We start from the raw sequence: 18,157 nt of genomic DNA, 5'->3' as shown, positions 1-18,157 counted from the left end.
CGGTACTTCTTGGTCGTTTTGTATTTGAGACAGAACTCCTGCAAATTTTTGTATGGACGCATCAGTTCGGAGTATAAAAGGTAAATTGTAAATGGGGTGGTATATTTTCGTTCCTTTTGAGAATTCTCGTTTTAATGTTTCGAAAGCTTCCTCCTGTTCTTCTTTCCAATTCCATTTTATTCCTTTTTTAAGCAATTTTATCAGAGGGATTTCCTTTTGGCTCAAATCGGGAATCAGCTTTTTAAAATAATTTATCGTGCCAAGAAAACCTCTCAATGTTTTCAAATTCGTTGGTCTTGGGTATTCATCTATGAGCTTGACTCTGTCTTCGGCTAATCTTACTGTTTTGGTGTCCAATTGAAAACCCAAATAAATGACTTCTTTTTGAAAAAATTGACATTTTTCAATGTTTAATTTCAATCCCGCTGTGTCCAATTCTTTCAGAATTATTTCTATGTGTTCCAGATGACTCTGAGTATCTTGTGAAAAAATTAATAAATCATCGATATAATGAACTATGAAATCTTCATGGCGATTCAAAATGGTATGTAAAGCTCGAACGAGTGCAGCACAAGCACTCTGCAATCCAAATGGCACTACCTTAAACCGGTAGACAATACCATCAATAGAAAAAGCGGTGTAGTTTCTACACTTTTCAGCTAACGGTATCAACCAAAAACTGTGTTTTAAGTCAATTTTCGAAAATATGTGTGACCCGGTGATTCTTCCAAAAATGGCCTCGATGTTTAGAGGTGATTCATATTGTGATACAGTGTGCTGGTTGATATTCCTGGCATCTAAACATAATCTCAATTCTCCATTGCTTTTCTTTACTATCACAATCGGGTTAACATACGGTGAATCACATCTTTCGATGATTTGATCTTCCAACATTTTATTTATTTCTTCTTTCACCTCTTGTCGATACTTGTATGGAATCGGGTAAGTCTTTGATCGAAAATTTCCCAAGTTTTTCACCTCAAATGAATGTTCGTACTTTTTCGCCACTCTGTTTTCCTCATTGATCAAATTTTCGTAGTTTCTTAACATCAACCGCAATTCTTTTTCTTTCCCTTCTCCACATATCAATTTTCTGTCTTTTTTTTCAGATTCTTCACACATGTTTACCGTGCATTCTGCATCCTCGTTTGCATATACCTCCTCTTCAAATACTACTGTTTCAATCATATTCTTTTCACTTTCATTTTTTAGCTTTATTTCTTCTTCTCCTGAGCTCGTCTCTTCTTTTGAGGAATCCCAGGTTTCCTTTGTTTCTGATACTCTCAAACTTTCTTCTTCTGGGCTCAACTCTTCTTTTGAGGAGCCACAGGTTTCATTTTCTTTTATCCTTTTCCGACCTTTTCTCCTTTTTTTTCTTTGTCCTTGCTTCGCTGCCAAATTCATTTCCACTGTTTGTTCTTTACCTGATTCGTCCGTATTTTGTTTCTCATGTTCCTTGTCCTGTTCTTTTTCTTTTTCTTCTGTTAGTTTCATCGTATTATTTTTAAAATCTATCACTACATGTTTTTCTGCCAATTCGTCAACTCCTACTATCATGTCATGTGACATATTTGGCATTATTACACATTGTAGTGCATACATATTCTTACCCAGTCGTACCATTACTCGTATGCCTTCATTTATAGTTGCCATTGTCCGTTTGTTTGCGCCCACTAAATTTACCCTAGGTATTTTGTAAATTAAATTTGTTAAGTTAACTTCTTCTATTAGTTTTCTGTTGACCAATGTTATTTCAGATCCAGTGTCTATCATAATTTTAATTGGTTTCTCGTTGATAAATCCATCCACAAATTTTAAATTAACTCCATTTTTCTTTTCGTTGTTTCTTGCCAATTTAATAAACTCCTTGGGGTGACAAAAGATTCCTGTTTGATTTTTGGTTTTTAGTGAGCGCCGTCGTGAAAAGACGCCGGTTGCTCATCGTTGTTTATATTTTCGTCATACTGTCTCTCTCCGTCATATTCATCTGTCTGGGTATTATTTACTTCTCTTCTATTTTCTCTTGGTCTGTCGGATCTGTTTCGGTTTTCTCGATATCCCTGTTCATTTTGTCTACCATTATTTCTGTTTTCTTGATTTGAGCGTGTGGTGTTTCTATTCTGGTATTCTCGATTTCTATCCTCATTCCATTGCCTATTTCTTTGTTCATAATTTCCTCTTCCGTTGTCTCTATTTTCGTTTTCCCTTCTGGGATTAAAATCTCGTCTTGTATAGTCCCTCCTATTTTGATTTCTATCTCTGTAATCTTGTGTTTCTCGGGGCCTGTAATCTTCTCGCGACCTTCTTGATTTTCTTTCTCTTAGACGTGATTCTCTTATTTGTAGGAATTGGCATAAACTATCTATGTCTTTGTAATTTTGCAATGTGATATGGTCTTCCAGCGTTTCCTCGAAATGTCTTGCAATCAGTTCGACTAATTGTTCCGATGAGTAATTATATTGTAAATGTTTTGCATTATTGTAAATTTGCAAAGCATATGTCCTTTCTGATACACCCATCCTATCATTGTATTTCCCATTTTGCAATTCCTTGTTAATTTCCAATTGTTGGACCTTTCCCCAGAAATAATTCAAAAATTTTTGTTCAAATTGTTGCCAATTGCCGAATTCTTCTTCTTTGCTATCGAACCATAGGCTTGCTTCATATTTGAGATGGTTTCTGATAGTTTCTTTTGCTGTTTCGAAATTTCCGATGTGCTGTATTTTCTTTTTCAGGCTATTTATGAACGGCACTGGGTGTAATCTTCTTACATCCCCGCCAAACCTTATCTTCACGTCATCTGTGCTATGTATAACCATTTCTCTTCTTTCTCCGACATTCTGTTGCGTCCTGTTTTCGGTGACTTGTTTTTCTATTTCTGTGATTCTTTTTTCCACTTCTTCTCTGTCTACTTGAATAGCATTTTCCAACTTATTTTCCAAATTTTCTATTTCCTTTTTCTGGCAATTCGTTACCTCCTTTATTTTGATTTTGATTTCTTTAATCTCTAACTCCTGTTTCTCGCTCTTTTCTGCAATCTCTTCTATTTTTTTAACCATTTCCTTCTTAATACTCTCTATATTTCTGTTGTTTTCTTCTATGGCTTGTTTTGTTTCCTGTTGATTGTCATCCATTTTTTTCTGTGTTTCATCCATTTTTTGATCCACTTTATCCATTTTTTTTTGTGATTCATCCATTTTCTTTGATGTTTCTTCCTGATTTTTATCCATTGTCCTTTTTGCTTCATCCATTTTTTGTGACTGGAGTTGCATCAGTTGTAATAGTTTATCTATTCCTGATAATTCTTGCTGTTCTGATGCCATGATTGTCGTGTCTAAGATATCTTCTTGGTCTGAATGTTCTTTTTGTTTTTTGTTGTCTTTGCTTTGGCTTCTTGTCACAGACATTTGTTTTCAAGAAGTACTGTCCCCGCCAAATATGAAATTTTACTAGTATGTTACCAAGACGACTTTTTCTCACCCAAATATTATAAATTGTCAATAAATATATCAAATGTAAATATCGTAAAAATAAAATATTAAATCAGTTATGTAAAATTTGTACCTAAAGAGATCTAAAATTTTATGTTATCAAATGTAAGTATCTCACTTTTTACCACGGGCATATAAATTTTCAAATACCGGCTTTACTCTTTCTATCCTTCAAATTTGCCACTAGAAATACTTTACAATGCCCTCCACGTTGGACGACAGTTGTTGTGATCTTGATTATTGATATGAGATAATATTTTTATATGTCATTTAATTTAATCAATGCATTAATAATAATCTAATTAATTTACCAGATCACATATCAATATGTTTTCAATCTCAGGGCTTTTTATAAAATTAATTACTTACATACGTGGCTTCTAAGTATTTCTTAATGGTTCCTAATCGGGATAGGAAAGAAAAGAGTAAAATAATAACACATATGGGTTACAATTGTAATCAAAATATTGTTTATTTTATTTAAATGGCAATCACTGCTTAATATTTGCTATATCTTATTTTTCTTAAACATAACATTTACACATGGGAATCTTATTTTCTTTTGATTTCCAATTGAAAGTTTTTATTAACATTTAACTATTATGATTTATTAGCAACAATTCTATTTAAGTTTGATGAAGCTTTTCTGATATTATTGATTATGTTTCTTCAATTTTAAATGTGGTATTTACTACGAAAAACCCATACATTCATGTCCAAACAAATGAGACTGACCTTTTTCTGGTGCACTGAGAATGTCTTCACACAAGACCCGTTTCCTGCTATCCTTGGCTGCAATCCAAACCTCGTCCTGGCTTCCAGTAATGTTCTCCTCTGAAACTAGCTCGTATAGCTCTCGTTTCCTGCTTCTGTCGTGATGCTGTGTTCTACCTTTTTCGAAACTGCAATCAGCTACCGGGAACTCTTGGCTCAAGGAGGTTCTTTTACTCTCAACCTGGCCTACCTCTCGTTCTACGATAGATACTCCACACTCACGGAACTACACAGGCTTTCTCACTCTCCGTACACTACCGTCTACTACTCGACTTCACTTCTCGACAGCTCAAAACATTCTGATCTCTATTTGTCATTCATTCCCCTACTTTCTAAATATCCCTTCCAGATTCACAAATCAAAATTCCACCACCAACTCTCATTCGCAGTATTCCTCAAAACCAATTTTTAAACTTTCTAAATATGCTTAATGGATTTCAAAGAAAATAGTTAATTCCCATTCTAAAATTACTTTCTACTATATACAAATTTTAATGACCTATTCTCTATTTCCACTTAGTCTTATTTAGCATCGGCTAATGATCGATCCTTCCGCGAACAAACGATAATGACTTATTAACGATTTCACTTGAGTCTTATTTAATCACTTCTTAAAATTAAATATAACAATTTGTTGTATACAGGTTGTTCTAAATTTATATGCCCGTGGTTGAGAAAATTGAAAATATTTTATATTAAATTGAATTTTGTCTATAATTATCAAATTTTAATTTTCATATCAAATAGAAATATAACAATATATATATATATATATATATATATATATATATATATATATATATATATATATATATATATATATATATATATATATCTACCGAAAATACATAAGCCTACGCTGAGCATGAGGCCCATTGTCTCTTCAATTAATTCACCCAATATAAATATTGCAAAGTTTTTGACTGACATCTTGTCTAAATCTTACAACTATAACAATGATTATAACATTGTAGACTCTTTTAATTTTAGTGAATTTATTAATGACTTCAAACTTCCACAAGGTTACATTTTAGTGAGTTTTGATGTAGTATCTCTCTTCACCAATTTGCCTCTAGCTAGTGTTACTACTTCCTTAAGAAATCACTGGAACTCCATCCAACCCAACTGTCCTGTGTCCTGGGATGTATTTGCAGAACTGTTGCAATTAGTATTTGACACCAATTTTCTAGTCTTTGATGACAAATTTTATCTACAAATTTTTGGGACACCTATGGGTTCCTCAATCTCTCCCATCCTAGTCAACTTTGTACTGGATGATTTAGTGTCTGACCGTTTGAGTCTTTTGGATTTCCATGTCCCTTTTATTAAGCGGTATGTTGATGACCTATTACTAGCCTTACCTCCAGACAAGATACAGGCCACCTTGTCTTTGTTTAATGGGTTTGATCCTCACTTACAGTTCACTGTTGAACTTGAGGACCCCACCACTAAAAGTATTCCCTTCTTAGACATGCGTGTCATCAGAATGGGAGACAATACTTTAACTACAAGTTGGTATAGGAAACCAATGGCCTCCAATAGGTTTCTCAACTACCATTCTTGTCATCCCTTTAAATACAAACTAAACCTTATCAAAGCTTTAAGCTGCAGGCTGAGTAGGTTGACACATCCGACTAATCGAAGGGAATCCCTTATACTGCTCAGAAACATATTGATTGAGAATTCCTACCCATCTTCCCTCATTAATAAATACCTTTATTCACAGAGTTATGGTTCTTCTTTAAATGACATACCCAATGGTGACCAACTCAGATCAATATCAAATAACACTGTCAATGACACTGTTCTGCCTACTACTGTACTTGGGACTCCAACTACCCATTACTCCTCTTTACCATACTTTCCTCATGTTACTGAAAAACTTATTAAACTGTATAAACACAATAACATTCCTGTCAAAATTGCTGTTAAGAATGCCAAGACGGTCAAAAATTTGTTTTCTAAAACTAAAACACCCTTGTCCCTTCTATAACAAGTTAACGTCATCTATCACATACCTTGTGCTGAGTGTGACTCTTGTTATATCGGTCAGACAGGGAGATCACTAAGGGGGCGTCTTACAACACACCGCAGTGATATTAACTTATCCAAGCATACGTGTGCTCTTTCTCAGCATGCTATTACCACAAAACACAAGGTAGACTTCAATGAAGTTAGGATTCTTGGCAACGAACGTAATCTCATGAAAAGGCAATTCTTGGAAATGTGTTCGATACTGAAGCACCCCAATGCTCTGAATAAAAGAATGGACATTAGTAACCTGAGCCAAATTTATCATGCATTAATATTGCAGAATTAGTCATTGTCAGTTTACTGTAATATTGTCTCCTATGGTGTGTTTCTGTATACATTTTCACTTAAATAAATTCAATTTAAAAAAAAAAAATTACTTTAACCATAACTATTATTAACTAAATATTTATTGCTGGAAATAAATTTTTGATAAAATAGTTTAATGAAATTTTAAATTAATTGGATTCATTAATTCTCAATACTTAATCAGTTCTATAATATTATGAACCTTGGACTGTGGAAGTTGAATTAAATTTATACTTGTTTTTGGCTGGCTAGCCAGCTAAAACCAAGTCACTTGTATGGTAATATGGAAAGATCGTCCTCACTAGTTTGTTTTTTCCTCGAACCATTCCTTGAAAGTTAAATGGTGTTTACTAACCATTTGTTGCTTTCTTTATAATGTTTCGTACAAACAACAAGTTTTTCTTACCATATTATATTACATCTTCAAATTTACCGCTCGAATGCATTAGCGGTTGGTATTTCGCCTTGTTGTGTCAGTTTTGACTTCAAGGTTACTGTCTTTTACGGGATGGTTCGTTGTCTTTAGAAATGCCCATTTTGCCGAGTGGATTTGAATAGTGTAGAAGCTTTTGTGGTAACTTTTAATACCTTTTTTATAAATTTTACTACTATTAACGTCTATAATCATTTTAATAATGTTACCTAAAGTCAAAATCAAACTAAATTAATATGCTTTTGTTGGAAGGTTGATCTTGTGATCTTACTTAGTTTCTCGGCGAATACAAGTTTTTTACATATTTTTTTTTAATCACATGTATGATAACCACATGCTGCTTTTGCTGTTCAAAGTCTTTGTTAAACTGTAAACTGTACTTTTTATTGATTGTTTCTACAACCTAACGATTCAATGGTTCATTGTTTCAAGCTTTTTTTACAATTTTATACCTTTGACTGCTACATGTCTTTTTGAGGTAACACTGTTGTATTAACTTCTCTTTGGATGTTTGGTTTTTCATATTATTCTTTTTAGATGAACCGATGATGCTCTTTGATTAGAGAGCGAAACGTCTTCGAATAAATAGATGAAGTAGCCACCTTCTTTGTCTTATTTCTCCAACTATTGACCGAAAAAACCCACCACTCTTCGAGTGATCCTTAATTTATATATATATATATATATATATATATATATATATATATATATATATATATATATATATATATATATATATATATATATATATATATATATATATATATATATATATATATATATATATATACCGCCAAAAATATGCCGTTTTGTACCTACCAAGTCCTATAGCTGGCTTATGGGTAGTCAAAACTCACAAACTACACCGGTTCTGAATCGGCCCTCACCCCCTCTTCAAACAAAGAAAAAAAATTCAGATCGGTTTAACTTTTCCACACACATACATAAGTACATACATACATATCCACAAACATTTTCCCTTTTTTAAATAAAAATTGACTCATATTTCTGAGCTCGGAAACCTTTGAACGGTATAACCGATTTTCAAAATTAGACATGCGTTGGAAAGGTAATGATCAGTACTATTAGAAGCCGCAAAGGTCGGACTTAAATTTTCGAAGTTTTTGGGAGTTTTGGGGACTAGAACGAAAAACAGACCCTAAATAGGAAGGGCCGTAAAATCCACACCCTTGGACCAAAATGGATGGTTGACATATGAATGGGTGAGTCTTTTCCTGAACTTTAAGATGGGAGTTGGCCCAATTTTCAATTCAGTCAGATTTAGAAAATCGAAAATTTCGTGTATATATAGTGTCGCGTGTAGGTGTGCGCCACTGGAGAGAAATGCCGTTCTCTGGTAATAGTGTCGCGTGTAGGGAGGTGTGTGTGTGCGCCACTGACGAGAACTGCCGTTCTCTGGTAATTATAAAATGAAGTGTTTAAATAATGTTTTCTTTTAAAATACATAATAATTAGTACCCGTACTTATTAGTAAGTAATAATTTTTCAATTTCAATACTCTATAATATGATTTGGTATTGCATTTGAAAAGGAAACAATAAATATTCAAAATGTAGTTGTCATTTTGGTCGCCACCGGGTCGCCACCTATCTTATACAATTCTGCTGGTATTTCGTCAACTCCCGGGGCTTTATTGTTTTTCTGGACCTTAATAGCTTCGAGAACTTCCTCTATGGTTGGAGCTTCTACTCCATTCTCTACTTCATTCTCTTCTATGTAGTTCGTACCCTTGTCATCTTCCATGTCTACTTGTGTTCCAAGTAGGGTCTGAAAATATTGCTTCCAGGTTTCTGTGACTTTCTGTTGGTCATTGATTATTTGCCCACTTCCATCTTTACATAGACTTGTTTGAGGTTTATACCCACTTTTTATCTTTTTTAGGTATTCGTAAGCCCCTCTAGTTTCGTTGTTTTTGAAATTTTCTTCCATTTTTTCCATTTGTCCATTTTCATAGGCTCTCTTTTTATTTCTACATATCTTGTCTGCTTTCCGTCTTGCGACTTCAAATGATGTTCGTCTTTCCCGTGTTCATCTTGTTATTGTTCGTCCGCTTTTCGACTTTTCCCATTCGTCACGATTCATTTTCAAACAAATTAAGTCAAAACATAAAGTGAAACGTACGCCGATGTGTGTAGTATATAGTATACAGTATACAAAATATATACATATATATTATGTTACCGGCCAAACCCGATTTCAGGACAAACTAGTTTGTCCTAACCGCGTTAGGATAAACTAGTATGGCCTAGGCCAAACTAGTTTATCCTATCGCGCGTAGGCCAAGCTAGTTTATCCTGATATAATTAAACACACTTCAGGCCAAACTAGTTTATCCTGATATAAAGACGCACACTTCAGGCCAAACTAGTTTATCCTGATATAATAAAGATTCACACTTCAGGATAAACTAGTACGGCCTTCTGCTTCTTCTTCTTGTAGTGCCTATCCGTTTCGAATGTTGGCGACCATCATTGCAATCTCTACTTTTCACACTGCTGCTCTGAAAAGATTTGTAGTGGTTGTGTTGCACCACGTACGTAAATTTTTCAGCCAGGAAATCCTTCGCCTAGTACGGCGTAGCCTACACTAATTTAGCCGAGTCGAAAGTAATTTGACGAACATGTAAGGACTTTTACATGCGGGGAATTTTCAAATCACGTCCTTTATAATCCAAGGATGGTACTAAAAGTGAGAAATTGGGCCTAGGCTGTCTGTCCGTCGGTCCGTCCGACCGCGAATATAACTGCTCCAGCACGATATCAGCTAGAATAACAAATTAGGTGTTAAATGAAAGCTTATAATCCAAGGATGGTACTAAAAGTGAGGAATTTGACCTAGGCTGTCTGTCCGTCGGTCCGTCTGACCGCGAATATAACTGCTCCGTCACTATACTAGGTAGAATGACAAATAAGGTATCAAATGAAAGCTTATAATCCCAGGATGGCACTAAAGGTGAGAAATTTGAGCTAGGCTGTCTGTCCGTCGGTCCGTCCGACCGCGAAAATAACTGCTTCGTCACTATACCAGGTAGAATGACAAATGAGGTGTCAACTGAAAGCTTATAATCCAAGGATGGTACTAAAAGTGAGGAATCTGAACTATGCTGTCTGTCCGTCGGTCCGTGCGACCGCAAATATAACTGCTTCGTCACTATACCAGGTAGAATGACAAATTAGGTGTCAAATGAAAGCTTATAATCCAAGGATGGTACTAAAAGTAAGAAATTTGACCTAGGCTGTCTGTCCGTCGGTCCGTCTGACCGCGAATATAACTGCTCCGTCACTATACTAGGTAGTATGACAAATGAGGTGTCAAATGAAAGCTTATAAACCAAAGATGGTACTAAAAGTGAGAAACTTGACCTAGGCTGTCTGTCTGTTGGTCCGTCCGTCCGCGAATATAACTGCTCCGTCACTATACCAGGTAGAATGAAAAATGAGGTGTCAAATAAAAGCTTATAATCCAAGGATGTTACTAAAGGTGACAAATCTTAGCGAGGCTGTCTGTCCGTCCGACCGCAAATGTAATTCTTCCGTCAATATACCAGATATAATGACAAATGAGGTGTCAAATTTGTCAAAAATGAAAGCTTATAATCCAAGGCTGGTACTAAAGGTGAGAAAGGACCCCGCAGAAACCTTATGGGAAATGGCTCTAAGCCAAATGCTCTGAAACTTTGGATTCTGGTAGTCCTTGATGTGTAGAACAAAAGACTCCATGGACGCATAGCTCCAAAAAATCATAGTTCTAAGATATAAGCCTCTGAAGTTATAGGTACAGTGAGGTCGTTTGAGTTGGAATAAATTCATTTTCTCGAGAATGGGAGGCTCTGGAGATAAATTACGAATCAACTCGATTTTTATTTTTAAATTATAATTTTTTGGCGTATATATCATACTAGTGACGTCATCCATCTGGGCGTGATGAAGCAATCGATGATTTTTTTAAATAGGAATAGGGGTCGTGTGATAGCTCATTTGAAAGGTAATTCAATTCAATCTATTCACTAATATAAACATTAACGTAATTATTTATACAGGGTGGCCAAAAAATTTTTTTAATTAAAATAATTGAGACAAAAAGAAAAATGTATATAATTTATTTATTTCGAAATACATTTTACTGCTGTCAAAAAACAGAAAAAAATGTTAGTTTGAAAAATAAACATTGCTTTTCGCTTAAATTAAATGTTCAAATTGCTAAGAGGCAGGTGGGTGGCAGCTTTAATATTGAATTTAAGAAAAAAAATTTGGACACCCTGTATAAATGATTATGTTAATGTTTATATTAGTGAATAGAGAATTAAATAACCTTTCAAATGAGCTATCACACGACCACTATTCCTATTTAAAAATATCATCGATTGCGTCATCACGCCCAGATGGATGACGTCAATAGTATGATATATATGCCAAAAAAATATAATTTAAAAATAAAAATTGACCTGATTCGTAATTTATCTCCAGAGTCGCCCATTCTCGAGAAAATGAATTTATTCCAACTCAAACGTCTTCACTATACCTATAACTTCAGAGGCTTATATCTTAGAACTATGATTTTTTGGAGCTACGCGCCCATGGAGTCTTTTGTTCTACACATCAAGGACTACCAGAATTTAAAGTTTCAGAGCATTTGACATAGAGCCATTTCCCATAAGGTTTCTGCGGGGTCCTTTGTTCTAGGACTTCCGGTTCTAGACGCTCACTTCAGGCCAAACTAGTTTGACCTTTAGGAACATCCTTGGATTATAAGTTTTTATTTGACACCTCATGTTTCATTCTACCTGGTATAGTGACAGATCAGTTATATTCGCGGTCGGACGGACCGACAGACAGACAGCCTAGGTCAATTTTTTCACTTTTAGTACCATCCTTGGAGTATAAGCTTTCATTTGACACCTCATTTGTCACTCTACCTGGTATAGTGACGGAGCAGATATATTCGCGGTCGGACGGACAGACGGACAGACAGCCTATATCAAATTTTCCACTTTTATTATCATCCTTGGATTATAAGCTTTCATTTGACACCTCATTTGTCATTGTACCTGGTATAGTGACGCAGTTGTATTCGCGGTCGGACGGACCGACGGACAGACAGCCTAGGTCAAATTTCTCACCTTTGGTACCATCCTTGAATTATAAGCTTTCATTTGACACCTCATTTGTCATTCTACCTGGTATAGTGACGAAGCAGTTTTATTCGCGGTCGAACGGATCGACGCGACGGACAGACAGCCTAGCTAAAATTTCTCACCTTTAGTACCATCCTTGGATTATACGCTTTCATTTGACATCTCATTTGTCATTCTACCTGGTATAGTGACGGAGCAGTTATATTCGCGGTCAAACGGACAGACAGCCTAGGTCAAATTCCTAACTTTTAGTAGCATCCTTGGATTATAAGCTTTCATTTAACACCTAATTTGTCATTCTATCTGGTATAGTGATGGAGCAGTTACATTTGCGGTCGGACAGACCGACGGACAGACAGCCTAGGTCAAATTTCTCACTTTTAGTACCATCCTTGGATTATAAAGGACGTAATTTGGGGAATGCCCCGCATGTAAAGGTCCTTACATGTTCGTCAAATTACTTTCGACTCGGCTAAATTAGTGTAGGCTAGGCCGTACTAGGCGAAGGATTTCCTATTTCCTGGCTGAAAAATATATGTACGTGGTTCAACACAACCACTACAAGTATTTTCAGGGCAGCAGTGTGAAAAGTAGAGATTGCCATGATGGTCGCCAACATCCGAAACGGATAGGCACTACAAGAAGAATAAGAAGAAAGCCGTACTAGTTTAACCTGAACTGTGAATCTTTATTATATCAGGATAAACTAGTTTGGCCTGAAATGTGTTTATTTATATCAGGATAAACTAGTTTGGCCTAGGATAAACTAGTTTGGCCTACGCGCGATAGGATAAACTAGTTTGGCGTAGGCCATTTATCCTAAGGCGGTTAGGACAAACTAGTTTGGCCTAGGCCAAACTAGTTTGTCCTGAAATCGGGTTTGGCCGGTAACATATACACTTCGACGTTAATTTCACTTTATGTTTTGACTTAATTTGTTTGAAAATGAATCGTGACCGCATGGGAAAAGTTATATCGGACGAACAATATATACATTTTGTGTGCTTCATTTCTTTCCTCTATTGCTTGTCTGCACTCGTCATCAAACCATGGTCCTCTTCTCTCCTTTTTCTTGTTTCCTAGGGTGAACGCTGCTGCTGTCAGTACTGCTGTTTTGATGTATTTCATTTGCCCTATATGGAGTGCAGTTCTAGCGTCCTTAACTCATTTACTTCTTCTTCGAACTTCTCTTTACATTCCTGAATCCTCAGTTTTTCCAGGTCCAGTTTGTTTATTCTTTGTTGTCTGTTGTATAAATAAACCTCTAGTTCTAGTATTTATCGATTTTCACAAAGCCTTTGACACCGTTGAGCTAAGCAAAATATTACAGGCGCTTAAAGAATGCAGGCTAGTTTATAGGTACCTATACAAAATTATTATACAACATATACCTACAGGCATATTTTCCACAACCACTGTCAAATTACATACTAACATGTAATGTTACAGTAATGTAAGGTCACCTAAACTTTTTAATATGGTCTTAAGGGGAATAAAAATAGATGGAGAATACCTAAACAACTTACGTTTCGCTGATGATATAGTCATAATAGCTGAGGATCTAGGTATGGCAAGAGAGATGGTACAGGCATACTGAAACTCGTTGCGGCTACAGAAAATATAGGTTTAAATATAAACATCGCGAAAACAAAAATAATGACAAATTTGGTACCCAATCCGAACATCAGTATTGGTGGGAAAGAAATAGAACTCGTAGATAGATATAAATACCTGCGACATGAAATTACGATTGGCAGGGATAACCAGACTCATGAACTGAAGAGAAGAATCGGTCTTGGGTGGGCAGCATATGGAAAACAGAGAAACTTTTAAAAGTGAGTTGCCCACATGCCTAAAGAGAAAGGTATTTGATCAGTGCGTCCTCCCAGTCCTGACATACGGAGCAGAAACACTTACCTTGATTAAAGCTTCGGCTACCAACCTTACAGCCACACAGAGAAGAATGGAGCGGTCCATGTTGGGAATAACTCTGCGAGATAGAATCAAAAACGAAGAGATCAGGAGAAGAACCAAGGTGACTGACGTCATCGAAAGGATAGCCAGACTACAGTGGAAATGGACACGACACATAGCCAGAATGACAGATGGGCGATGGACAAAGAGGTGGAGAAGAATGAAGACCAAGAGAAGCGGCGTTCGACCGTCTACAAGATGGACTGACTGACTGACTTAAGAAGGCTAAATAAAAACTGGATAAGAGCGACGCAGGATAGACGAGGTTGGAAACAAGAGGAGGATGTCTATGTTCAGCAGTGGACAGTGGACTTTTAAGGCTGGATGATGATTGCATCTGTACACGACCTTCCGTACGAAAACCTTCTTGCCCATCTGCTAAAAGTTTATGGCCTGATTTATTTGTTCTTGCAAAATTTTAGTTTTAAGTTTCAGGGTAGTAGGTACCTATTTAGCAAATTATTATGTCCTATAATCTTGTTAATTATATAATTTCCGTCATTGCCGCTCCACCATAGTTAAACAATACATTTATTATACCTGCAGCTTTTCTGTTCTTTAGTTTTCGTGTTTTTTCTACTTCTTGAATATTTTCTTAGTTTATGGTTCCAACGTCATTAAAATTGTTGTTCCTCTGTGTATATAATTTCTTTAGACAGTCAATCCACATGCATCATTTTGGATGTGTTTGGGTTCTATTAATTCCTTCACCTACGCTCTTTGGTCTCTTATTATAAAGCGACAAACCATAAAAATCATGCTCCAGTTCTTTTGAGAAATATATACCCAGGGCCCGTTTTTTATTTTTCTTATAAGTGTATGTTTCATTTCTTATTCTCTTGTAATCTCCGTACGATTGTTGCGTCTTATTTGACATGTACTTAAGGTTAGATTTTTTCTTTTACCTCTGTAGAGAACCACGGAGTTTTTCGCTTTGGGAAAGATTTGCTCTTATTTATCTTTCTTTTGCTCAGAGCTTCTTTAGCCGATTCTAAGATGTTCACTTTAATTTTTGTCCAGCTGTCCACCACTCCATACTCCATCTTTATGTGTTGCTCTTGTTCCATTAATGTTTTTCTTTTATTCATTGAGAATTTTTGAAGTTATACTTCTTTAGGCACAAGGGTGAATTTTTACATTCCCTGGCGCATGCGCACACCGACAGTATGGTATTAGTCGCTACATCTTTTAAGTTATGTAGCCCAAATAAGGTGTGCCTGAAAAGAATATATTATTAGTGTTTTTAGTAAATATATTTATTATAATTTTTGTGTCTTTGGATTTGTCTTCCTCGGGAATAAGATATTTGATAATAATAGTAAGTATATATTTTAAAGTATTTTTGTATACTTCACTTGGTCTATTAAGTTTGTCAGTATGTATGAGAAATCTTGTAACCTGTCAAAGCAAAGGGAGTATAGCTCAGTGGTAGAGCGTGTGACCGGAGATCGAGAGGCCCGTGGTTCGAATCAGTGTGTTTTCTATTTTTTTATTTTTCTTATTGTTTTAATAAAATTTTTTGGAAAGTAGTAAGTAAAAATTAGTTTAATCTTTAAATAAAATACAAATAACCTGTTGAAAGTATATTTATTTCGTTGAAATCATATAATAGAATTATAACTTCCTACGTGCTTACAAAGTACACACACATTCTTTTATATTTATGATACCGCTTTTTCCGCCATTGCTAATGTATGGGTTAATAGCCGATTTATTTCGATAATATTTTGTTTGCCAAATCTCTAGTGAGCGGTATAGTCCAAAAAGAAAAGCCACTGGGCATCCACTAGGAAAAATATTCTGATTCGGATTTTTTGCACAATCTTACTCAAAAAGGCCCCTTTGAACAAATTTTCATGTTGTTGCCAGGTCCCAAAGTGGGTCAAAAATTTTTTAAACGTTTTTTTTTGTATGTTTCCTAAATTTTTTTTTACATCGAACAAAGTTTTTTTTAGGTTTTTTGAATCATTCCAAACATAAAAGGTCTTTAGTGACTTATCTCTAAAGTTGATAGTTTTTGATATATAAGCGATTAAAAATTGCGAAATCGAACATTTTCTACCCTCAAAAACTATGTGAAAAACTGAAAATTTCAATGTTGCCAAATAGGTCGATATTATTTAATCATCGATTGATATCCCGAAGAGTTTTTTGCAATACAATATCGAAAAGCCCTTTGTTTTTTAATTGATAATCAAGCGGTCGCTACACTATTTTCAACCGTTGCATGTATACCTACAACATTGTATTGGTAGGGGAGCCCAAGCAGGGATTTTTGAAGTTACTCGAGCGCGTCAAATTATCCTGGAGGAGAAACCTGGTACCCTGCAGATGTACCTCTACCATATATTGGCTATTAAGACAGGGGAGCTCGTTAAGGGGGTCCGAAAAAAAATCTATCCTTAGAAAAACTCGAAATTGTCAGATTATGATAAGGTAAGTTAAATATATAGGTACATGCAAAAGAGTGTATATGTATTTAAAAAATCTGACGGTTTGAGCGGGGCTTAAGGAAATGGGGGAGTCACAAACTTTCCCAAGAAAAAAGCGTCAGATCGAAAAACTAAAAAAAAAACGTGAAACGCTAAAAATGGAATTTTTATTTTATTTTAAAAAGTGTTCAATATTTTTCAAAAATCCATCGAATGATACCAAACACGACCCCCCACGGAGAGGAGTGGGGGTAAATTTCAAATTTTAAATAAGAACCCCGCGATTTTTTGCGAAATGAACATCAGATCGAAAAACTGCAAAATACACTTCAATATTTTTGAAAAATCTATCGAATGGTACCAAACACGACGCCCCACGGAAATGAGGTGGGGAGTGAGGGTTACCTACTTTAAAATCTTAAATAAGAGCCCCAAATTTTTATCGCAGATTTGGATTCTTTACATAAAAATAAGCAATTTTTATTCGAGACATTTTTTTCGAATTGTTGGAAACTAAACAGATTGTAGGAAATGGAAAACTAAATTAAAAAATGGAAACTCCCCACTAAAATGGAAAACTTTACTTAACTTTTTTTGGTTTTGGGACCTAAAACAACCCAATAGGTCCCCATAACACTCGAGTGACTGCAAATTTAGCATACTTTCCTCCCCTACTATATGTAATATGCGTAAATATATATCTGCGGAAAAATATTCTGATTCCATTTTTTTTCTTCATTATCTTGCTTGAAAAGGTTCCCTATTAACAAATTTGCATGTTGCCAGGGTCAAAAAATTTTTTAAACAATTTTTTTTAATCTTGCAACGGTTGAAAATAGTGTCGCGTCCGCTTGATTTGCAATTAAAAAACAAAGGGGTTTTCAATATTGTATTGCAAAAAGCTTTCAAAAAAGGATTTCAAAATTGATGATCATCAATTGATGTTCGTAGAGTATTTACGTACCTTGGTAACATTGAAATTTTCGGTTTTTCACATAGTGTTTGAGGGTTAAAAATGGCCGATTTTGCAATTTTTAAATTTTCAATCGCTTATATCTCGAAAACTATCACATTTAGAGGAAAGTCACTTAAGATCTTTTCTATTTTTGGAATGATCCAAAAAACCTAAAAAAATTGTCCGATGCAAAAAATTGGTTTACGGAAAAAACAAAAAAAAAACGTTCAAAAGAATGTTCGACTACTTTTTGATCCTGGCCAGTGGCGGCTGGTACCACTTTAAGAAGGTAGTGCCACAATTCGGGCAGTCGCCAAAATTTTTAGTGACGAATTCACGATATTTTCCAAAAAGGTATACTTAAAACAAAAATAAAAAAATAGGCGCTTTTTTTTACGTTATGTATCTTATGTATATGTATCTGAGGTGCCAAGGAATTGTCCAAAATGTATCAAAACAGTTCCGTAAATTAATTAATAATAAAAAACTCTCAACTTACCACCAGTATTTACTGCTGATAGTACTTAAAGTTTTGTATTACGATTTAGTCTCTATTTATAAAATTATAAAAATCATACTATTTTATTATTCACACACATGCCC

Source organism: Diabrotica virgifera, chromosome 6 (assembly GCF_917563875.1).
Source record: "Diabrotica virgifera virgifera chromosome 6, PGI_DIABVI_V3a".
Taxonomy (NCBI): domain Eukaryota; kingdom Metazoa; phylum Arthropoda; class Insecta; order Coleoptera; family Chrysomelidae; genus Diabrotica; species Diabrotica virgifera.
This window is presented reverse-complemented; position numbering follows the sequence as displayed.